The sequence below is a fragment of the Electrophorus electricus genome, unplaced genomic scaffold, assembly GCF_041902795.1.
Source record: "Electrophorus electricus isolate QZ-2024a unplaced genomic scaffold, ASM4190279v1 Scaffold401, whole genome shotgun sequence".
Lineage (NCBI taxonomy): Eukaryota > Metazoa > Chordata > Actinopteri > Gymnotiformes > Gymnotidae > Electrophorus > Electrophorus electricus.
This window is the reverse complement of record NW_027658695.1, coordinates 12,501-21,608: the sequence shown is the minus strand read 5'-3', so window position 1 is coordinate 21,608 and position 9,108 is coordinate 12,501. Positions and strand designations below refer to the sequence as shown.

General features: G+C 58.0%; 1 non-coding gene across 1 annotated transcript; it reads left to right on the top strand.

The window, feature by feature from the left end:
* The first annotated feature begins 6,407 nt into the window (after positions 1 to 6,407).
* Positions 6,408 to 8,247, top strand: LOC145655938 (18S ribosomal RNA). Its single transcript, XR_014121760.1, has one exon. It is a non-coding gene; the product is annotated as an 18S ribosomal RNA (ribosomal RNA).
* The last annotated feature ends 861 nt before the right edge of the window (positions 8,248 to 9,108 follow it).

Below are 9,108 nucleotides of genomic sequence, written 5' to 3'. Positions count from 1 at the left end.
TTACCCTACTGATGATGTGTTGTTGCAATAGTAATTCCTGCTCAGTAACGAGAGGAACCGCAGGTTCAGACATTTTGGTGCGTGTGCTTGGCTGAGGAGCCACTGGTGCGAAGCTACCATCTGTGGGATTATGACTGAACGCCTCTAAGTCAGAATCCCCCCTAAAGGTGACGATACCGCAGCGCCGCGGTACTTCGGTTGGGCTGGGTTAGGCAGGGACTCCCCTCCGGGGACCCTGGTGAGCAAAGCCACACGTGAGCCGGGTAAGGGATGCAGCTACAAGGGGGCTGCACTCTCTCCGATCACCGCACCTCATTTTCGTGGAGAACTTGGTGCTAAATGCCCTGTAAACGACCTGGATTCTGGGCCAGGGTCTCGTGAGTGGCAGAGCAGCTACGTCGCTGCGATCCATTGAAAGTCAGCCCTTGATCCAATATTTTGGCAGCGTGACACAGCACACTGCTGGAACTGTGTGGGACGAGGTTCCCCACAATTTTTATTTTTTTTCCCCTCTTGCCAGCGAGTGTACCAGTGGCCGCGAGGACGGGCGCGCCAGAGCCTAAGTCCCAAAAAGAACCAGTGGCCGCGAGGACGGGCGCGCCAGAGCCTAAGTCCCAAAAAGAACCAGTGGCCGCGAGGACGGGCGCGCCAGAGCCTAAGTCCCAAAAAGAACCAGTGGCCGCGAGGACGGGCGCGCCAGAGCCTAAGTCCCAAAAAGAACCAGTGGCCTGGAGGTCGAGCGGGGCAGGCTTAAAAAGTGTAGTCCGAGGAGGGAGTGCTTAAGTCTGGGCCCGCAAGGTTCGGCTGGTGCGCCAGGTTTGTGGAGGGGTGCGTCCCTGGACGGTATAAGGGGAGACGGTGTGTGTGTCTGTGTGTGTGTGTGTGTGTGTGTGTGGGGCCTGGCCTGGCTGGGAGAGGTTGCAGTTTACTGGGCAGGAGAGATTGGCATGTGGTGCCCTGGAGGTGTGGTTGTTCCAGAAGGGGGAAGGTGGCTGTGTGAGGGTGCCCTTCAATGGGCATGTGGTTGTGAGTTGGAGGCCCATTGCTTTGAATGACAGAAAGGGTCTGATTTGTTCCCATTTTTAAACATACTTTGCTGGGTACGAATGTGTGGCCTCTTGGGCCTGGAGGTCTGGCATTTCCATTATTTAAAAGGTCGAATGGCCTGAAAATGTGTGCCCAGGCCCAGAGCTACTTTGCTGGGCATGACTGTGTGACCTCTTGGGCCTGGAAGTCAGGTTGTAGTATTATTAAAAAAAAAAGGGTCAAACTGCATGGTCCGCCCAGGCCCAGAGCTACTTTGCTGGGTATGATTCTGTGACCTCTTGGGTCTGGAAATGTGGTACTTTGAATGATTAAAAGAGTGAAACGGTCTGAAGTGTGCGCAGGTGTAAAGCAAACTTGCTAGGCATGAAGGTGTGCCTCCAGGGCCTGGAAGTCTGGTGGTAGTAGTAGTATGATTTAAAGGCACAAAGTGATTGAAGTGTGCCCAGGCCCAGAGCTACTTTGCTGGGCATGACTGTGTTTGACCTCTTGGGCCTGGAAGTCTGGTGGTAGTAGTAGTATGATTTAAAGGCACAAAGTGAATGAAGTGTGCCCAGGCCCAGAGCTACTTTGCTGGGCATGACTGTGTTTGACCTCTTGGGCCTGGAAGTCTGGTAGTAGTAGTAGTAGTAGTAGTAGTAGTAGTAGTAGTAGTATGATTTAAAGGTACAAAGTGAATGAAGTGTGCCCAGGCCCAGAGCTACTTTGCTGGGCATGACTGTGTTTGACCTCTTGGCTCTGGAAGTCTATTTCTAGGCTTATATAAAGGGTCAAACTTCTTGAAGTGTGCCCAGGCCCAGAGCTACTTTGCTGTGTATGACTGTGTGACCTCTTGGCCCTGGAATTCTGGTGGTAGTAGTAGTATGATTTAAAGGCACAAAGTGATTGAAGTGTGCCCAGGCCCAGAGCTACTTTGCTGGGCATGACTGTGTTTGACCTCTTGGGCCTGGAAGTCTGGTAGTAGTAGTATGATTTAAAGGCACAAAGTGATTGAAGTGTGCCCAGGCCCAGAGCTACTTTGCTGGGCATGAATGTGTTTGAACTCTTGGGCTGGAAGTCTATTTTCTAGGCTTATATAAAGGGACAAACTTCTTGAAGTGTGCCCAGGCCCAGAGCTACTTTGCTGTGTATGACTGTGTGACCTCTTGGCCCTGGAATTCTGGTGGTAGTAGTAGTAGTAGTAGTATGATTTAAAGGTACAAAGTGAATGAAGTGTGCCCAGGCCCAGAGCCAGGCCTGGGCAGCAGGGGGCGCTCCTGGCCATGCCCAGCGAGTTTCGTGCGAATCGGACCTGGTCCGGAAGAGATACGAAGGGAAAACTCATTACTCGTCGGGGTGGCACATCCAGGCTCTCGACCCTCCCAAAGCGTCCGACCAGGGTGCACCCTGCCGGGCATGGTTAGCCGCCAGCCCCCTTCCTGGAGGTCTGGTTGGCACGGGGTTTTGATTTATCGGTTTCATATCTCTGGGCTCCTTGGGAGCAGAAAGTCGGTTGAGGGCCCTTTGGAAAGAGCCGGGGCTGCCGTTTAACGCTGTCCAAGCGGCAGGCGAAGCGCACCCACCGTTTTTACGCTATGATTTTTTAAAACCGCCGGGGCGGCAAACACAGGGCCGGTCGGGTTTGAAGACGAATATCTCTTCGGCCCTTGGGAGGAGAGAAGCAGCGCGGGTCACCTTTGAACGCGCTCGCTGCCAGGAACGTCTGGCGTAAAAGTTTCGTGGGAATCGGACGTTCCTAGGCTGAGAAGCGAGCGCCCGCCCTCGGGCGGTCGGGGGCCCCTTTCTCATTCCCCGTCTGGGCTAAAAATACGAGGTCGGACCCGATGGACTCGGGAGACTGGAGAGTACCAGGGAGACCCTGGAAGCAGGCGACCCGACCCACGCTTCGCTGTCTCCTCGGCCCTCGGGAGTAGAAGCGCGGGGACGGTGGCGTGGGCAGCAGGGGGCGCTCCTGGCCATGCCCAGCGAGTTTCGTGCGAATCGGACCTGGTCGGAAGAGATACGAAGGGAAAACTCATTACTCGTCGGGGTGGCACATCCAGGCTCTCGACCCTCCCAAAGCGTCCGACCAGGGTGCACCCTGCCGGGCATGGTTAGCCGCCAGCCCCCTTCCTGGAGGTCTGGTTGGCACGGGGTTTTGATTTTTCGGTTTCATATCTCTGGGCTCCTTGGGAGCAGAAAGTCGGTTGAGGGCCCTTTGGAAAGAGCCGGGCTGCCGTTTAACGCTGTCCAAGCGGCAGGCGAAGCGCACCCACCGTTTTTACGCTATGATTTTTTAAAACCGCCGGGGCGGCAAACACAGGGCCGGTCGGGTTTGAAAGACGAATATCTCTTCGGCCCTTGGAGGAGAGAAGCAGCGCGGGTCACCTTTGAACGCGCTCGCTGCCAGGAACGTCTGGCGTAAAAGTTTCCGTGGGAATCGGACGTTCCTAGGCTGAGAAGCGAGCGCCCGCCCTCGGGCGGTCGGGGGCCCCTTTCTCATTCCCCGTCTGGGCTAAAAATACGAGGTCGGACCCGATGGACTCGGGAGACTGGAGAGTACCAGGAGACCCTGGAAGCAGGCGACCCGACCCACGCTTCGCTGTCTCCTCGGCCCTCGGGAGTAGAAGCGCGGGGACGGTGGCGTGGGCAGCAGGGGGCGCTCCTGGCCATGCCCAGCGAGTTTCGTGCGAATCGGACCTGGTCCGGAAGAGATACGAAGGGAAAACTCATTACTGTCGGGGTGGCACATCCAGGCTCTCGACCCTCCCAAAGCGTCCGACCAGGGTGCACCCTGCCGGGCATGGTTAGCCGCCAGCCCCCTTCCTGGAGGTCTGGTTGGCACGGGGTTTTGATTTATCGGTTTCATATCTCTGGGCTCCTTGGGAGCAGAAAGTCGGTTGAGGGCCCTTTGGAAAGAGCCGGGGCTGCCGTTTAACGCTGTCCAAGCGGCAGGCGAAGCGCACCCACCGTTTTTACGCTATGATTTTTTAAAACCGCCGGGGCGGCAAAACACAGGGCCGGTCGGGTTTGAAGACGAATATCTCTTCGGCCCTTGGGAGGAGAGAAGCAGCGCGGGTCACCTTTGAACGCGCTCGCTGCCAGGAACGTCTGGCGTAAAAGTTTCGTGGGAATCGGACGTTCCTAGGCTGAGAAGCGAGCGCCCGCCCTCGGGCGGTCGGGGGCCCCTTTCTCATTCCCCGTCTGGGCTAAAAATACGAGGTCGGACCCGATGGACTCGGGAGACTGGAGAGTACCAGGGAGACCCTGGAAGCAGGCGACCCGACCCACGCTTCGCTGTCTCCTCGGCCCTCGGGAGTAGAAGCGCGGGGACGGTGGCGTGGGCAGCAGGGGGCGCTCCTGGCCATGCCCAGCGAGTTTCGTGCGAATCGGACCTGGTCCGGAAGAGATACGAAGGGAAAACTCATTACTCGTCGGGTGGCACATCCAGGCTCTCGACCCTCCCAAAGTGTCCGACCAGGGTGCACCCTGCAGGGCTAAGAGAACAGCCAGGTGAACCCTGGAGGTTCCGAACTCCAGACCCCTGGACCCGACGGCTCAGTCCGCCTCAGGTGCACTACAGAGGTCCTCGGGCTGTCCCTGAGTGCATTAAAACGGAAATCAGAATTACTCCCCCGGGTGGCACTTCCAGGCTCTCGACCCTCCCAAAGTGTCCGACCAGGGTGCACCCTGCTGGGCATGGTTAGCCGCCAGCCCCCTTCCTGGAGGTCTGGTTGGCACGGGGTTTTGCAAATAGGTCCCGTCGGGTATATGGGAGAGCAAAGAGAATCAATGGGGTCCAAGCACTAAATTCATCCAGTGGCGTTCTCTGGAAGCCCAAGGGGGAGTCCGAGGGGTGTTCGGCCGGCAAGGGGAGCTCTCCCTCGGACACATGATCAAACGCCTGTCCCCTACCGGAAAGTGGTGTGCTCTGGATGCCCCCCCCCCCCCCCATCCCCCGAGGGGGGTGCTTATCCCGCGAGGGGAGCCCTCCTCGGGGTTAAGTGAACCATCATGCCGATTCCCCTATGGAAGTGGGCACATCCAGGCACACAGTCTGCTTTGCTCTCCCCGACCCGAGTGCGTCTGTTGGGCTGAGTGTACGCCCAGGCAACTGGATCCAATGGCTCAGTCCGCCGCAGCGTGCTTCGACGATGGGTCGTACAGCCATGCCACCAGGGTGGGCGTGTTTGTAAATGTACCAGTGGATTCTCGTCGGCCTGCCACATCCATGGTATCGACCCACCAGGCCTGTCCGACCAGGGGTTGACCCTGGACGGGCACGGTCTGTGGTTTGGCCCTTGTCCTAGATGAAATCGGGCACGGGGTTTTCTGGCCAGGTACCATCGGGTTACTGGGAGAGCGGCTTCGGTCTCCAGGTGAGACCAATGGTGAAGCAGCACGAGGCAATGGAGAGCATGCAAAGCGATGGGGAAGCCATGCACGGCAATGGCCACGAAAAAAAAAAAAAAAATCACCACGGAAGGAACGTGAAGAACAAGGAGGAGTGTAGTGACACTGCCCAAAGCTGCCCGGTGTTGCAGGGGTCTATTGGTGTGTTGCTTCCTTGTTTGGTAGAGTGGAGTACCAGACCCGCCAGGGGTAGGCAAACCATTCCCCCTACGGTAAGTGAGGAGCCAGCCATTTGACGAGCGGGTGTCCACGTGTACGGGTGCGAGCGCTATCCCCCCACACGGGGTTAGGCCACGGCCTTAGGTGGACGTCTGCCGACCAGCCCCGGCTGATCCAGAACTTCTGATGTGGAGAGCGGTTTTGACAGATCCTCCCTGGTTCTAGCGGGTCAAGCCTCTGATGGGGGGTGGGGGTTATTTGTAACCCATCCCAGAACTCTCTGGGGGAGACTCAGACGGCCAGTCTGTCTACTCAGTTGTCCTATACTGGTGTCTGTGGTTTGGGAGGAAGGGAGTGCCCTGCTTTGTTGGCCTCCTCTTCAAACCTACCTGGGCCCACGAATCACTCTTCTTGGTTACATCACGAAACGTAGGTTGAGCGAGGCTAGGGGGGAGGGAATTCGACGAGGTCTTTCCCTTGTCCCCCCACCAGCGGCCCACGAAAATCAAAACGGCGTGAAGAGAGGGAACGCCGAAAGCACCTGGAGTCGGCCGTCCGCACCTCCGGAGGAGGTGGACGGGGTACGGTGCGGGCATGACCGGATGGGACAGCTTTGCATCAAGGTGAGAGGTCGGCGTCCGAAGGCCAGAGGGCGGTGCGCGAGCACGTTTACACTGGCCGCGGAAGCTGTCCTGGGTAGCCCTGTATGGCGTCTGGACCTGACGGCGCACGCACTTACAACCCGCTGCTTCCTAGCCCCCGGAAGGGGAGGCGGATGTCACTCGTGGTTCATCCCAGACCACGGTGCAAACTACCTGGTTGATCCTGCCAGTAACATATGCTTGTCTCAAAGATTAAGCCATGCAGGTCTAAGTGCACACGGCCGGTACAGTGAAACTGCGAATGGCTCATTAAATCAGTTATGGTTCCTTTGATCGCTCCACACGTTACTCGGATAACTGTGGTAATTCTAGAGCTAATACATGCAAACGAGCGCTGACCCTTCGGGGGATGCGTGCATTTATCAGACCCAAAACCCATCCGGGGGGCTCGGGCCCCCCGGCCGCTTTGGTGACTCTAGATAACCTCGGGCCGATCGCGCGCCCTCCGCGGCGGCGACGTCTCATTCGAATGTCTGCCCTATCAACTTTCGATGGTACCATAGTCGGCTACCATGGTGACCACGGGTAACGGGGAATCAGGGTTCGATTCCGGAGAGGGAGCCTGAGAAACGGCTACCACATCCAAGGAAGGCAGCAGGCGCGCAAATTACCCATTCCCGACACGGGGAGGTAGTGACGAAAAATAACGATACAGGTCTCTTTCGAGGCCCTGTAATCGGAATGAGCGTATCCTAAACCCATGGGTGAGGACCCATTGGAGGGCAAGTCTGGTGCCAGCAGCCGCGGTAATTCCAGCTCCAATAGCGTATATTAAAAGTTGCTGCAGTTAAAAAGCTCGTAGTTGGATGTCGGGAGTGGGCTGGCGGTCCGCCGCGAGGCGTGCCACCGCCTGTCTCAGACCCTGTCTCCCGGTGCCCCCCGGATGCCCTTGGCTGGGTGTCCGGACGGGGCTCGGAGCGTTTACTTTGAAAAAATTAGAGTGTTCAAAGCGGGCCCGCTTCTCGCCTGAATACCTGAGCTAGGAATAATGGAATAGGACTCCGGTTCTATTTTGTGGGTTTCCTGAACCAGGGCCATGATTAAGAGGGACGGCCGGGGGCATTCGTATTGCGCCGCTAGAGGTGAAATTCTTGGACCGGCGCAAGACGGACGAAAGCGAAAGCATTTGCCAAGAATGTTTTCATTAATCAAGAACGAAAGTCGGAGGTTCGAAGACGATCAGATACCGTCGTAGTTCCGACCGTAAACTATGCCGACCCGCGATCCGGCGGCGTTATTCCCATGACCCGCCGGGCAGCGTGAGGGAAACCACGAGTCTGTGGGTTCCGGGGGGAGTATGGTTGCAAAGCTGAAACTTAAAGGAATTGACGGAAGGGCACCACCAGGAGTGGAGCCTGCGGCTTAATTTGACTCAACACGGGAAACCTCACCCGGCCCGGACACGGAAAGGATTGACAGATTGATAGCTCTTTCTCGATTCTGTGGGTGGTGGTGCATGGCCGTTCTTAGTTGGTGGAGCGATTTGTCTGGTTAATTCCGATAACGAACGAGACTCCGGCATGCTAAATAGTTACGCGGCCCTCCGCGGTCGGCGTCAAACTTCTTAGAGGGACAAGTGGCGTTCAGCCACGCGAGATGGAGCAATAACAGGTCTGTGATGCCCTTAGATGTCCGGGGCTGCACGCGCGCCACAATGGTTGGATCAGCGTGTGCCTACCCTACACCGAGAGGTGCGGGTAATCCGCTGAACCCCATTCGTGATGGGGACTGGGGATTGCAATTATTCCCCATGAACGAGGAATTCCCAGTAAGCGCGGGTCATAAGCTCGCGTTGATTAAGTCCCTGCCCTTTGTACACACCGCCCGTCGCTACTACCGATCGGATGGTTTAGTGAGGTCCTCGGATCGGCCCCGCCGGGGCTCCTCGCGGGCCTTGGCGGAGCGCCGAGAAGTCGATCAAACTTGACTATCTAGAGGAAGTAAAAGTCGTAACAAGGTTTTCGTAGGTGAACCTGCGAAAGGATCATTAACGGGTAACGCTGTCCGGCGTGCCTCCTCTCCCGACCCCCTCGACTTCGCCGTCCCCCCGCGTCGGGGCCCAGGGTCGAAAGGGTCTTCGGGGTTGCTGTTACACGTGGTCGCTTGCAGGTCAGGCTGGACAGAAGGCATAAAGGAGGAGCCTAGTCCCTCCCACCCCTTCCTCGTCCTCCGCCTCTTCCTCCGCGTCGTCCTTCAGCACCCCCCCCCCGCAGGCCCCGGTATTCTCTGGGTTCCAGCGCGAGAGACGCGTCGTTCAAAAAACTCGGCGTCCCCGCTCGTCGGGCGAAGGCCGGTTTCCCCTCACCTTGCCGGCAGGAGAAGCGCCTGCGAGTCGAGCGGGTCGTACGGGTCCGTCCCGCGCCCTCCCTCTCGCTCGCACGGCCGCTGCCTCCGTCCACCGCGAGGGGTTTTCCTATTTTGTTGTCCTTGTCATTCATCCCCGTCCCCTTGCTCGCTGACGAGCGGACTTTCCGGGGGGGGTTGCGAGCGCTGCTCCTCGTGGGGCAGGCCATGGCCCTTCCTGTGTTCGTCCGCCCACCGGCGTCCTGGGGCGTGGTGGTGGTGGGTGGCGCAGCCGGTTCCCCTGCTTCTCTCTCTCAGAAAGGAGTCTCAGGGGGACCCCCGGCAGGTACCTAGGGCTTGGCCCACGCTACGTGAGTTCCACCCCTTTCGAGGGGTCGGACGGGGCGGGCGCGGAGGGCCGCGGTTCAAAGACTGACTCGTCTGCCACGTGGGGCGTGTGGGCAAAGCGCAACCCCGCGCCCGTTTCAACACTCGCAGACGGGGGCGCCTGACCGGTTGGTGAAACCTTTTAAACCTGTCTTTGTAGTCGTGGTGAAAGACCTAAACT